The following is a 15198-nucleotide window of genomic DNA, read 5'->3' as shown; positions in this document are numbered from 1 at the left end:
TATACATAAATACTCATAAACGTGACTAAAAAATATAGGGTGGACAGGGATTGATAGACAATTTAATTCTTAATACAATCGCGGAATTACATTTTTTAAATTATCCTTACTTTTCAATACAATTTGCGCCAAGCGAAGCTACGTCAAAAAACATGGCGTCCTAAGCCACTAACATTTTTCGACAGAAACACGATTTATCATAATAAAAATGTCCTACTTTGAGCTGTTCTTCCATCAGTATCTTGGGCAAAGGATCCTTTCTTGGGTCCAATCGTCTTTTGGTGGAAAGCTGTCCTCTTGCCATGTGGAAATGCCAACTGCGTTCGGGATGAACTGGAAGCGTGCCCAGCAATTCACAGCGTTTCAGAAATAAATGTCCCAAAATCGCACTAAACGGATATAAATTGCTATAAAACGCTTTAAATTAACTACCTTATGATGTTTTTAACTCCCATAACGAGTAGAAACATGACCAGAGTAATATTACTCCCTCCACTAATGCTTGGAACAAGTGCGGGTCGATGTCCTCCAGGCGCATTACGCAGCAAGAAAAGACTTGCTAGCTACAGTTTTTTTTAATTTATAGTGCCTGTGAACGCGCAATCGACCCCATTCAAATCGTCATCACGTAAAGACATCCAGGGGAAGACGTAAGCAGTGTCCGTATAGTCATAGCAATAACAGTGCCCTTTTAACTGACTCCAGAACAGTGGCCAAAATTTCTGAAATCTGACTCCATGTCAGGGAAATTGCTGTAGAATGGGCTCTGTTCCACTTAGAGACAAAATTTCAACTCCTATAGAAACTATAGACTGTTTTCTATCCAATAATAATAATAATATGCATATTGTACGATCAAGAACTTTGTGGGAAGCCGTTTCAAAAATTACACGATTAGCATAAATAGTCACAACAGCGCCCCCATCCTCAACAGGTTTTAAGCCATTTTGCCACAACTTTGGAAGTCTGCTTGGGGTCATTGTCCATTTGGAAGACCCATTTGCGACCAAGCTTTAACTTCCTGACTGATGTTTTGAGATGTTGCTACAATATATCCACATGATTTTCCTGCCTCATGATGCCATCGATTTTTTGAAGTGCACCAGTCCCTCCTGCAGCAAAGCACTCCCACAACATGATGCTGCCACCCCCGTGCTTCACAGTTGGGATGGTTTTCTTCGGCTTGCAAGCCTCCACCTTTTTCCTCCAAACATAACGATGGTAATTATGGCCAAACAGTTATATTTTTGTTTCATCAGACCAGATGACAATTCTCAAAAAAGTACAATCTTTGTCCCCATGTGCAGTTGCACACCGTGGCTTTTTCATGTTGGTTTTTGAGCAGTGGCTTCTTCCTTGCTGAGCGGCCTTTCAGGTTATGAAGATATAGGACTTGTTTTACTGTGGATATAGATACTTTCGTACCTGTTTCCTTCAGCATCTTCACAAGGTCCGTTGCTGTTGTTCTGATATTGATTTGCACTTTTCGCACCAAAGTACGTTCACCTCTAGGAGACAGAACACGTCTCCTGACTGAGCGGTATGACGGCTGCGTGGTCCCATGTTGTTTATACTTGCGTACTATTGTTTGTACAGATGCACGTGGTACCTTCAGGTGTTTGGAAATTGCGCCCAAGGATGAACCAGACTTGTGGAGGTCTACAATTATTTTTCTGAGGTCTTGGCTGATTTCTTTTGATTTTCCCATGATGTGGACGGCACTGAGTTTGAAGGTAGGCTTTGAAATACATCCACAGGTACACCTCCAATTGATTCAAATTATGTCAATTAGCCTATCAGAAGCTTCTAAAGCCATGACATATTTTTTCCAAGCCGTTTAAAAGCACAGTCAACTTAGTTAATGTAAACTTCTGACCTACTGGAATTGTGATACAGTGAATTATAAGTGAAATAATCTGTCTGGAAACAATTGTTGGAAAAATTACTTCTGTCATGCACAATGTAGATGTCCTAACCAACTTGCCAAAACTATAGCTTGTCAATAAGAAATTTGTGGAGTGGTTGAAAAACGAGTTTTAATGACTCCAACCTAAGTGTATGTAAACTTCTGACTTCAATTGTATGGGAACAGACAATGCATTTGCATTGCTTGCTGTTTTGGGTTTTAGGCTGGGTTTCTGTGTAGCACTTTGTGACATCGGCTGTGTAAAAATGGCTTTATAAATTCATTTGATTGAATTTGATTGACAATAGAAAGATCAGGAAACATTTGTCATTTTTTTGTACATGTATTTAACCCCTTATTTGTGACTCTTAACAGTCTCCATATATTCAGTACTTCTATAATTTTTTTCAACTGGTACCAGGGGACCTTCAGACAAGTCTTATGAGGCCTCCGGACGTCCTAGAGCAAAACAATGTAGGTGTTTGTGAGAGTCTCACCTTTCCACGGAGGGGTCATAGTGTTAGCCCAAACTGTTAGGAAGTTCGACTTCGACCTTAGGAGGTTAACCCTCCTGTTACGTTGTTGGTCAATTTGACCCATTTCCACTTTTGATTTGTCTAAAATACTAGTGAACCTCTTTTTCTCCATGAAAATAAATTACCTTTCCTCATTTAGGGTCATGAACCTGCACTACCATTCAAAAGTTTGGGGTCACTTAGAAATGTCCTTGTTTTCCATGAAAACATCCATGAAATGAGTTGCAAAATGAATAGGAAATACAGTCAAGATGTTGACAAGGTTATAAACAAGGATTTTTTATTAAAATAATAATTGTGTCCTTCAAACTTTGCTTTTGTCAAAGAATCCTCCATTTGCAGCAATTACAGCCTTGCAGACCTTTACATTCTAGTTGTCAATTTGTTGAGGTAATCTGAAGAGATTTCACCCCAAGCTTCCTGAAGCACCTCCCAAATGTTGGATTGGCTTGATGGGCACTTCTTACGTACCATAGGGTCAAGCTGCTCCCACAACAGCTCAATAGGGTTGTGATCCGATGACTGTGCTGGCCACTCCATTATAGACAGAATACCAGCTGACTGCATTTTCCCTAAATAGTTATTGCCTAGTTATTGCTGTGCTTTGGGTCATTGTCCTGTTGTAGGAGGAAATTGGCTCCAATTAAGCGCCGTCCACAGGATATGGCTTGTCGTTGAAAAATGGATTGATAGCCTTCCTTCTTCAAGATGCTTTTTACCCTGTGTAAATCTCCCACTTTACCACCACCAAAGCACCCCCAGACCATCATATTGCCTCCACCATGCTTAACAGATGGCGTCATGCACTCCTCCAGGATCTTTTCATTTTTTCTGCGTCTCACGAATGTTCTTCTTTGTGATCCGAACACCTCAAAATTAGATTTATCTGTCCATAACACTTTTTTCCAATCTTCCTCAGTACAGTTTTTTAAAAATGTTACCTTTATTTAACTAGGCAAGTCAGTTAAGAACAAGTTTGCTGTAAGTTTGCTGTAAGACAATGGTACAATGCTACAGTCTTGGTCTTCTTATTTTCAATGACACTCTAGGAACAGTGTGTTAACTGCCTTGTTAAGGCGCAGAACGACAGATTTTTACCTTGTCAGCTCGGAGATTCGATCTTGCAACCTTCCAGTTACTAGTCCAACGCCCTAACCACAAGGCTACTTGCCGCCCACAGTGTCTGTGTTATTTTCCCATCTTAATCTTTACATTTTATTGGCCAGGCTGAAATATGGCTTTGCAACTCTGCCTAGAAGTCCAGCATTCTGGAGTCGCCTCCTCACTGTTGACGTTGAGACTGGTGTTTTGCGGGTACTCTTTAATGAAGCTGCCAGTTGAGGACTTGTGAGGCATCTGGTTCTCAAACTAACAATCTAATGTACTTGTCCTCTTGCTCAGTTGTGCACCCGGGCCTCCCACTCCTCTTGCTATTCTGGTTCGAGCCAGTTTCCGCTGTTCTGTGAAGGGAGAAGTACACAGACAAAATAAAGTTTGGTCTGTTTTTACTTGATTCTTTGATTGTCTTGAATCGTGTTTTAAACTGTGTGGGTCAAACTGACCCATATCACAATGGACGTCATTTTTCAGCAAAGCACAAGAGTTAAAGGTGAGTCTAGACTGACTGATCTACAAATTACCTTGCATCATAAATGACTATTGAATAGTATGTGTAGAACAGTCAGGCAGTCACAATTGACCCATGATACATCACGGTTTAAACTGCTCTTGAACAGAGCCACTGTGTGTGAGTCCGTGCGTGAGTCCGTGCGTGAGGACTTGTGTGTGCACATGTTTGGCAGACAACTTATTTGTTTATGTTTGTGTGATTTTGGCAGATTGCTGTAATTTTAATTTGATGTATTCACTTCCATCATCTATCTTTACATAACCTCATTCTTCTGCAATTTAGGCCCATCATAATCATCTAGATGTGGGTATTAAAATCAGACTTTTGACAGCCACACTATGTAAACAATTCATTCAGTGTGCCTGATTTAGAGAGGCGTTGTCGCTGTGTTCAATGTGTTGTTATTATGTTTCCCTGCAGATGTTTAATGATCTTCTGATATTTAATTAAAACCTGTGTTGTTTGTGTTGTGTGTTTGTGCAGACGCCTGTCAGATCGTTTTCCAGGCGAGTGATCTTCTGAGGGCCGTCCATAGGGGAGTTAGATCTGAGCTCAGGAACACGTGTTGAGGAGCCTGAGGCCTGCCCCCTGGACTCCCGTGGTTCTTCCTGGTTTCCCTTTGTGTCTTGCACCGGGCTAACCTTCTGGCTCTGAGCTGATGAAAGCATGGCCTGCCCCCTGGACTCCTGTGGCGTTGAAAGTGGTCAACACAACCTGGCCAATAAAGAACGGACAGAGGAACAGCACTTTCTAATCACAAATGCAATGTTAACTTTCAAACGTTCAGCCTCCCTGCTAAATAACACTGAGCCCACTGTAAGGCTCACATAGAGTTGTAATACATAGAGTTGTAATACATAGAGTTGTAATACATAGAGTTGTAATACATTGAGTTTCAATACATAGTTTCAATACATAGATCTGTAATACATAGAGTTTCAATACATAGCGTTTCAATACATAGAGTTTCAATACATAGTTTCAATACATATAGTTTCAATACATAGAGCTGTAATACATAGAGTTGTAATACATAGAGTTGTAATACATAGAGTTTCAATACATAGAGTTGTAATACATAGAGTTGTAATACATAGAGTTTCAATACATAGAGTTTCAATACATAGTTTCAATACATATAGTTTCAATACATAGAACTGTAATATATAGAGTTTCAATACATAGCGTTTCAATTCATAGTTTCAATACATAGATCTCTAATACATAGAGTTTCAATACATAGCGTTTCAATACATAGAGTTTCAATACATAGTTTCAATACATATAGTTTCAATACATAGAGCTGTAATATATAGAGTTTCAATACATAGTTTCAATACATAGAGTTTCAATACATAGAGTTTCAATACATATTACCTCAATTACGTCGACTAACCGGTGCCCCTGCACATTGACTCTGTACCGGTACCCCCCTATATATAGTCTCGCTATTGTTATTTTACTGCTGCTCTTTAATTACTTGATACTTTTATTTCATATTCTTATTCATATTTGTTCTTCTTTTTTTATAAACTGCTTTGTTGGTTAGGGGCTCATAAGTAAACATTTCACTGTAAGGTCTACAGCTGTTGTATTCGGCAAATGTGACTAATAACATTTGATTTGATTTGATTTGAACACATAGAGTTTCAATACATAGAGTTGCGATATCTATAAAAAAAAATGATGTTTCCAGAATACTTTCCACAAGCACGTACTGTGGCTATGTCATCAGATAAGCAGATAACAGCAGATAACCTATTGGGACAGTCTTGGACTGCTGTAAGACAATTGGACAGTCTTGGACTGCTCTAAGACAATGGTACAGTCTTAGACTGCTCTATGACAATGGGACAGTCTTGGACTGCTCTGAGACAATGAGACAGTCTTGGACTGCTCTAAGACAATGGTACAGTCTTGGTCTGCTGTAAGACAATGGTACAGTCTTGGACTGCTGTGAGACAATGGGACAGTCTTTGTCTGCTGTAAGACAATGGGACAGTCTTGGACTGATGCGAGACAATGGTACAGTCTTGGACTGCTCTAAGACAATGAGACAGTCTTGGACTGCTGTGAGACAATGGGACAGTCTTGGACTGCTGTAAGACAATGAGACAGTCTTGGACTGCTCTAAGACAATGGTACAGTCTTGGTCTGCTGTAAGACAATGGTACAGTCTTGGTCTGCTGTAAGACAATGGTACAGTCTTGGTCTGCTGTAAGACAATGATACAGTCTTGGTCTGCTATAAGACAATGGGACAGTCTTGGACTGATGTGAGACAATGGGACAGTGTTGGACAGCTGTGAGACAATGGGGCAGTCTTTGACAGCTGTAAGACAATGGGACAGTCTTGGACTGCTGTGAGACAATGGGACAGTCTTGGACTGCTCTGAGACAATGAGACAGTCTTGGACTGCTCTAAGACAATGGGGCAGACTTGGACTGCTCTGAGACAATGGGACCGTCTTGGACTGCTCTAAGACAATGGGACAGTCTTGGACTGCTCTAAGACAATGGGGCAGACTTGGACTGCTCTGAGACAATGGGACCGTCTTGGACTGCTCTAAGACAATGGGACAGTCTTGGACTGCTGTAAGACAATGGGACAGTCTTGGACTGCTCTGAGACAATGGGACAGTCTTGGACTGCTCTGAGACAATGGGACAGTCTTGGACTGCTCTAAGACAATGGGACAGTCTTGGACTGCTGTGAGACAATGGGACAGTCTTGGACTGCTCTGAGACAATGGGACAGACTTGGACTGCTCTGAGACAATGGGACAGTCTTGGACTGCTCTAAGACAATGGGACAGACTTGGACTGCTCTAAGACAATGGGATAGTCTTGGACTGCTGTAAGACAATGGGACAGTCTTGGAGTGCTCTAAGACAATGGTACAGTCTTGGACTACTGTAAGAAAAGGACTCCTTTGTGGATGACTTCTCTATTGCCCAGTCCAAAATCAACCAATCAAATTGATGTGTGTGTTTTCTGTAATTTATATAATTCAGGGCTCATCTCTAATACCGATATTGGTCGCAGTGTGACTCCCTTGTAAAATAAAGGTTAAATACAAATAAATTAAAAACTCCTGCCACTATCCCTGGACTGTATGAAAGGAAAATAGATGAGGTATAAACAACATGAAATACCCTTCAGTAGGCCAGATGGAGATTCCACGATATTACTTATACCTAACCCATCCTTTCATATGTCCATTCTGGCATGGGCTAGGGGTTAGGTGTTGCTTTCAGAGTATGTGTCTCTCTGCCCAGACACAAGTGTTGACTACTAACTATCTCAGTGAGACAGAGAGGCACAGAGGGCCATGTCATGGACTCTGTCTCCCTCCACTGACTGTGTTGACTGAGAGCAACCTCGCTAGATCACTAGTAGTGAATGACAACATGCAGGAGCATCCTCTCTGTCAACACGATGTTGACTGCAGGTTGTGTTATATGGCATGTTATTCAACAGGGGTTGTATAGTTTCCTGATAGTGTGAGATTATTACTAACTTGACTATTCAAACAAATTATTATGTTCTCCCAGTGGTGTAGCTTCTCTAGATGGACTCTCATGTGTGCACCAGCATTCTCAACATTATTTGCCAAATCTCGTTTATTAAAGGGGAAATCTGCATTTGAAACGTCCATTTCTGAAATCATAATAATTGTAAATATTCTAAGGATGTATGATTCACCTATACACATTGGTCCCTGGTTCAAATGTTAAGATATGAGTGCATTGGGTCGTGGGGATCCAAAACTAATCCAAATGAAGCATGAATCAGTCAGAAAACCGATTCAAATGTTAAAATAGCTCACTTTTGTTTTTTTTTACTTATTTGTTTTATACCTCTTGTCTGTTGAAATGATGCGTTCTCTCCTTCAGTTCGGTAGCCTATCGAACTTTTATGCTTGTAACTGCATATGACTGTCAGATAGCAGGTGTGCAGGACACACAGCTGCTGGCGCCAAAGACAGGCATCACTGTTCTTCTAATAGGCTAGTCGTAAATCTGGCGCCTTCAGCATTCAGATGCTGCAAAATAGATTTTGCGATGTCAATTCATAGGCTTTATTAGTTGAGTGACAACCGGTGTAATTTGCTGGGTCCTTGTTACCAAATGTGCAGTAGAAAAGTGTGTTTTACAGGAGTTATGTAGCCTACCAGAGTGGACGCAACTCACATTTTCAGTCATGCAAACTTTATTTAGATTTTACAGGTTCACCGTAATAAATAGTTTGGCTAGTTTTGCTTAAACAGTCAGTGTATTTGGTAATTTTTTGATGAACAGGGTAATAGGGACAGCAATGATTTCGTATTTACTTGTCAAAGTGGAGAAGCTCTTCTTAAATTCCAAATGGGCTAAACCACTTGCTTTCGAGACGGGGGGGGGGGGGGGTAAAATTCTAAGCATGGCATTATATATTAATTGGCTGAATGCCAATGCTAATTTCTAAATATAAATATATACAGAGTACTAGCTCAAAACATTTTCAAATGTCCAAAAATGACTAACTGGGTAACTGAGTCCCCAACAACTGGATGGTCCAGCGATGAAGGGCAATGGAAAGACAGTTTGTGACGAGACATTAACGAGGCCACACTCCATTTTAACTCCTCCTCAACATCTACTGGATTGGTTGAACAATCTTTTTTTTTTCATTCTCGTCAAGACCAGTATGTTGAGAATCTAGTTCCAGGCCTTTCTTTTACACCTGCTACAATACGTTAATCAGTGGCTGATGGGGATTTCAGATCATATAAAGTGGGGGGGGGGGCATACATTTCCCCCCCACCCTAGTCTGATAGTGGGATGGTAGATTCTCAGGTAGCTGGTCTCAGCGCAGGTGCCTACACACCATTGACATTGTCACGCACGAATACACACACACACACACACACACACACACACACACACACACACACACACACACACACACACACACACACACAAACAGAGGGCCAGTCAGTTTAAAGAAGTAATCTCAGACAGACACAGCTCAGAGAGGCCCAGCTCAGACAGACACAGCTCAGAGAGGCCCAGCTCAGACAGACACAGCTCAGAGAGGCCCGTCTCAGACACAGCTCAGAGAGGCCCAGCTCAGACAGACACAGCTCAGAGAGGCCCAGCTCCACCAGCAGCAGACACGTATTTGAAATGGAAAATTAATGTGTTCATCCAAAACAAATCGTATCGAACCGTCGATTCGTTCTCTAATCAAACCGAATCACATCAAATCGTTTCAAAAACTAAAACTTATCGTTCCTGTATCGTGTCGGAGACCATGTATCCAGATGCGTGTTGAATCTTTCATGAAAGGAGAGACGCTAACATCACTAATATATACCCATTGATTGTTGAAGATTATAACTCAGAAATGCCTCAGGAGCTCAGTTCAACTGTCAAACTCCATCAGAACCCAAAATATCAACTTGTTTTACTCCAATGTTTGTAAACAAAGTAAAGGTTAAACAAACACTGTATAGCCTTAAAACATGGTTTGAACTAATATTTTTATATCATGGATGGTCAGTCCTTGCATCCATATTTCGGTCTATGAATTTGAGAGTGGTTATATTTCTCCAGACCTATCCCTCAACTTTTTATCAAAACAGAGGCGGGGTTCCCTCTTTGTTATTGCTTTAACTGCGGATTGGCCCTTTTAAGATAGAGTGGGCCAATTACTAACTAGATAAATTAGTGAGTAAATAATGTACTGATGTCAAGGGTAGATTTATTTGAAACTTTGAGATGTGTTCTGATACAGCAGGCTACGTCAGCCCATGTTGATTGTCCTGGATCCTGGAAAGACCCTATCTGTTACACAGGCCCATCTGTACATCAGCCTAGCACAGTCATTGTGATCGATCATTACACATCTGTGACTGTCATCCTCACAGTATTGTTCTATTAACGTTCAACATGTAAGGATAGGCTTATATCTATGTCTTCTGAAAGGTTTCACTTTATCTCTCCATTTCTACGGGACATATAACATTGTTTATTGTATTAATAGGTCTACTGTGGTCTGTGGTGTGCGCAGCCCTTCCCAGCCCATAGATAATAAGTGTTTTTTGATCATTGGACAGAGCCACAGTTACCCCTCTGAGTGCAGCTTGCCAGCCTGTAGCATCTCCTAATGCATCTCCTAATCACGTCCCCTTATCCCTCTGCCAGACCTGGAGACTAATTATGTTTCCACGCCACACCTGGTGAACTCTCGCCTCATCGCCTCCGGGTCCTGATGTCATCACCTGTGTATGAAACACCTACCTGCCCCCGCCTGCCCGCCCGGCCTCTCCGTTCCTCCTGCGTCCCCAGGGCTTACTGTAAATTGGCAGGTCTGGGGCAAGGTTTCCTCACCGTTGCCCATCCCTAAGCGCCACGTTAAACCGGTTCAGCGAGTCCTTGTCATGCTTCGTTACATCTGGTCTAAGATGGCTCGTTAAAACAGAGCTCCAGGCAAGGCTGGGACGTTGCGCAGGTGATTTTCCGGTGCTCTAAGTTCACAACAACCCTCCCTGTCTCCGGGGAAGTCTCTGTGTAATTGTTTTTCTTCGCCAGTCTGCTACAGTTAGTGGTGTTTTCCACTTCGAGGCACCTCAGCTGAAACTATGGGAGCTCAGGGAGAGAAAACACCCACATGCTTTTCATTAAACAGTAGGGGGCGGGGGGCCGGGGGCGGGGGGGGCGGGGGGGCGGGGGGCGGGGGGGGGGGGGGGTTGAACATTAAAAAGAATAATAGCTCGTCCATAAAATAAGTTGGGGCCTGTTTGACTACCTGTACTCTACAGCTAAACTATACAGCTGTATATGTACAGTGTATTGTACTGAAGTGAATGTACAGTGTTACAACGCAGTCTGAAAGAACTCCATATCCACAAAGAACATGACTATCATATGAATCACCCTACCTTCTCTCTCTCTGTCTGTCTCACTCTCACTCTCACTCTCACTCTCACTCTCTCTCTCTCTCTCTCCCACTCTCTCTCTCTCTCTCTCTCTCTCTCTCTCTCTCTCTCTCTCTCTCTCTCTCTCTCTCTCTCTCTCTCTCTCTCTCTCTCTCTCTCTCTCTCTCTCTCTCTCTCTCTCTCTCTCTCTCTCTCTTTTTCAAACTACTGAAAGAGCTGCTTCCCTTGAATAAGAGTTTCAAATTTGGGAAAATGACACTCTCTAATTGTTTTATATTTTTGCCATTTTGTCAGGAAATGCAGCTCCGTCTCAGGTTCTGCTGTTGTGCAGTGGTTGCACAGCCTTTCCTCTACAGGGAGCTCGGTTTTCCTGTGTCTACCCTTCTCAATGGCAAGGCTGTGCTCACTGAGCCTGTACTTTGTCAAGGTTTTTCTAAGGTTTTGATCAGTAACCATGGTCAAATATTTAGCCATGGTGTACTGTACTGTCGATTTAGGGCCAAATAGCACTGCATTTTTCTTTGTGTTTGTGCTTGTGTTTCCCAATAAGCAATATAGTTTTGTTTTGACTGTGTTGTAATTTGGTTTATAATGATTGATTGGATGTTCTGGTCCTGAGGCTTCAGTGTGTTAGTAGAACAGGTTAGTGAACACAGCCCCAGGACCAGCTGGATGAGGGGACTCTTTTCTTTGCTCAGCTCTTGGCATTTCAGGGCTTGGTAATGATATGAGAGGGGGTCACTGTATTTTAGATGTTTCCAAAACTTCATTGCTCTTTTTTTAGTTTTTATTATTAGTGGATATTGGCCTAATTCTGCCCTGCATGCATTGTTTGTAGTTTTCCTCTGGACATGTAGGAGAATCTTACAGAACTCTGCATACAGGGTTTCAATGGGGTGTTTGTCCCATTTGATGAAATCTTGTTTTGCAAGTAGACCCCACACCTCGCTGCCATAAAGTGCAATGGGTTCAATGACATATTTCAATTAGTTTTAGCCAAATTTTAATAGGTATTTCAATTTGCTTTTTAATGGTGTAGAATGCCCTGCGTGCTTTCTCTCTCAGTTCATTCACTGCCTCATTAAGGTGTCCAGTTGAGCTTATTTTTAAACCTAAGTAATTGTAGTGTGTACAGTACTCTATATATTTCGTACCAATAGAACTTTGGTCTAATTCTCTCTCTCTCTCTCTCTCTCTCTCTCTCTCTCTCTCTCTCTCTCTCTCTCTCTCTCTCTCTCTCTCTCTCTCTCTCTCTCTCTCTCTCTCTCTCTCCCTCGCTCTCTCTCTCTCTCTCTCTCTCAGACCATGAGGATGGCTTTCACTTCAGCAGTGATAAATTCATGAACTTCTTTGAGGAAAAGATCATGATCATTAGAAAGCAAATTAAATCTGAGTATTCCTCCAAAGCTCAGTTGTCCTGAGTTGGCACAACTCTGCCAGGACCTAGGATCAAGAGAGACACTCAAGTGTTTTAGTACTATATCTCTTGACACAATGATGAAAATAATCATGGACTCTAAACCTTCAAGCTGCATACTGGATCCTAATCCAACTAAACTACTGAAAGAGCTGCTTCCTGTGCTTGGCCCTCCTATGTTGAACATAATAAACGGCTCTCTATCCACCGGATGTGTACCAAACTCACTAAAAGTGGCAGTAATAAAGCCTCTCTTGAAAAAGACAAACCTTGACGCAGAAAATATAAAAAACTATCGGCCTATATCGAATCTTCCATTCCTCTCAACATTTTTAGAAAAAGCTGTTGCGCAGCAACTCACTGCCTTCCTGAAGACAAACAATGTATACGAAACGTGTTCGACAAAATAGAGATTCTTGTTCTAGGTCCCAAGAAACAAAGAGATCTTCTGTTGAATCTGACAATCTTGATGGTTGTACAGTCGTCTCAAATAAAACTGTGAAGGACCTCGGCATTACTCTGGTCTCTGATCTCTCTTTTGACGAACATATCAAGACTGTTTCAAGGACTGCTTTATTCCATCTACGTAACATTGCAAAAAACAGAAATGTTCTGTCCAAAAATGATGCAGAAAAATGTATCCATGCTTTTGTCACTTCTAGGTTAGACTACTGCAATGCTCTACTTTCCGGCTATCCGGATAAAGCACTAAATAAACTTCAGTTAGTGCTAAATATGGCTGCTAGAATCCTGACTAGAACCCCAAAAATGTATCATATTACTCCAGTGCTAGCCTCCCTACACTATCTTCCTGTTAAGGCTAGGGCTGATTTCAAGGTTGTACTGTTAACCTATAAAGCGTTACATGGGCTTGCTCCTACCTATCTTTCTGATTTGGTCGTGCCGTACATACCTACCCGTACGCTACGGTCACAAGACGCAGGCCTCCTAATTGTCCCTAGAATTTCTAAGCAAAGAGCTGGAGGCAGGGCTTTCTCCTATAGAGCTCAATTTTTATGGAATGGTCTGCCTACCCATGTGAGAGACGCAGAATCGGTCTCAACCTTTAAGTCTTTACTGAAGACTAATCTCTTCAGTGGGTCATATGATTGAGTGTGGTCTGGCCCTGGAGTGTGAAGGTGAACGGAAAGGCTCTGGAGCAACGAACCGCCCTTGCTGTCTCTGCCTGGCCAGTTCCCCTCTCTCCACTGGGATTCTCTGCCTCTAACCCTATTACAGGGGCTAAGTCACTGGCTTACTGGTGCTCTTCTATGCCGTCCCTAGGAGGGGTGCGTCACTCGAGTGGGTTGAGTCTCTGACGTGATCTTCCTGTCTGGGTTGGCGCCCCCCCCCCTTGGTTTGTGCCGTGGCTGAGATCTTTGTGGGCTATACTCGGCCTTGTCTCAGGATGGTAAGTTGGTGGTTGAAGAAATCCCTCTAGTGGTGTGGGGGCTGTGCATTGGCAAAGTGGGTGGGGTTATATCCTTCCTGTTTGGCCCTGTCTGGGGGCATCATCGGATGGGGCCACAGTGTCTCCTGACCCCTCCTGTCTCAGCCTCCAGTATTTATGCTGTAGTAGTTTATGTGTCGGGGGGCTAGGGTCAGTTTGTTATATCTGGATTACTTCTCCTGTCTTATCCAGTGTCCTGTGTGAATTTAAGTATGCTCTCTCTAATTCTCTCTTTCTCTCTTTCTTTCTCTCTCCCAGAGGACCTGAGCCCTAGGACCATGCCTCAGGACTACCTGGCATGATGACTCCTTGCTGTCCCCAGTCCACCTGGCCGTGCTGCTGCTCCAGTTTCAATTGTTCTGCCTGCGGCTATGGAACCCTGACATGTTCACCGTGCTTCACGTGCTACCTGTCCCAGACCTGCTGTTTTCAACTCTCTAGAGACCGCAGGAAAGGTAGAGATACTCTCAATGATCGGCTATGAAAAGCCAACTGACATTTACTCCTGAGGTGCTGACTGTGATTATTATTATTTGACCATGCTGGTCATTTATGAACATTTGAACAACTTGGCCATGTTCTGTTATAATCTCCACCCTGCACAGCCAGAAGAGGACTGGCCACCCCTCATAGCCTGGTTCGTCTCTAGGTTTCTTCCTAGGTTATGGCCTTTCTAGGGAGTTTTTCCTAGCCACCGTGCTTTTACACCTGCATTGCTTGCTGTTTGGGGTTTTAGACTGGGTTTCTGATGTAAGAAGGGCTATATAAATACATTTGATTTGATTTGATCACCTTTCATATATTAGATTCGTATCTCTCAGATCCCCATCTCTGTCACAAGGCAAGAAGTGCTATCATGTTATGGGACCTCTACACCAGGCGGTGTCAGAGGAAGGCCCTAAAAATTGTCAAAGACCCCAGACACCCCAGTCATAGACTGTTCTCTCTACTACCGCACGGCAAGCAGTACCGGAGTACGAAGTCTAGGACAAAAAAGTCTTCTCAACAGTTTTTACCCCCAAGCCATAAGACTCCTGAACAGGTAATCAAATGGCTTCCAGGACAATTTGCAATTTGCATAGTGATTGTGACGTTCAAGGTGCGGGTTATTGTCTGAGTTGTTGTCACTAGTGCTGGATTTTATGGGTTATTATCATGTCTATTGATAGTGATTGACGCCAGACTGGAAGTACAAGGTTTCCATCTAACCAGGTTTCCATCATCATGCAGATAACTTAAACATGAAAAAAGTAATGACATTGCTGCTGGAAACACGAAATCCCAGAACAATTTCATGAATGTCGAACAGACAATTTCTTCGTTGGACATGGTGGGGTGT

This window comes from Salvelinus fontinalis, chromosome 33, assembly GCF_029448725.1.
Source record: "Salvelinus fontinalis isolate EN_2023a chromosome 33, ASM2944872v1, whole genome shotgun sequence".
Lineage (NCBI taxonomy): Eukaryota > Metazoa > Chordata > Actinopteri > Salmoniformes > Salmonidae > Salvelinus > Salvelinus fontinalis.
This window is presented reverse-complemented; position numbering follows the sequence as displayed.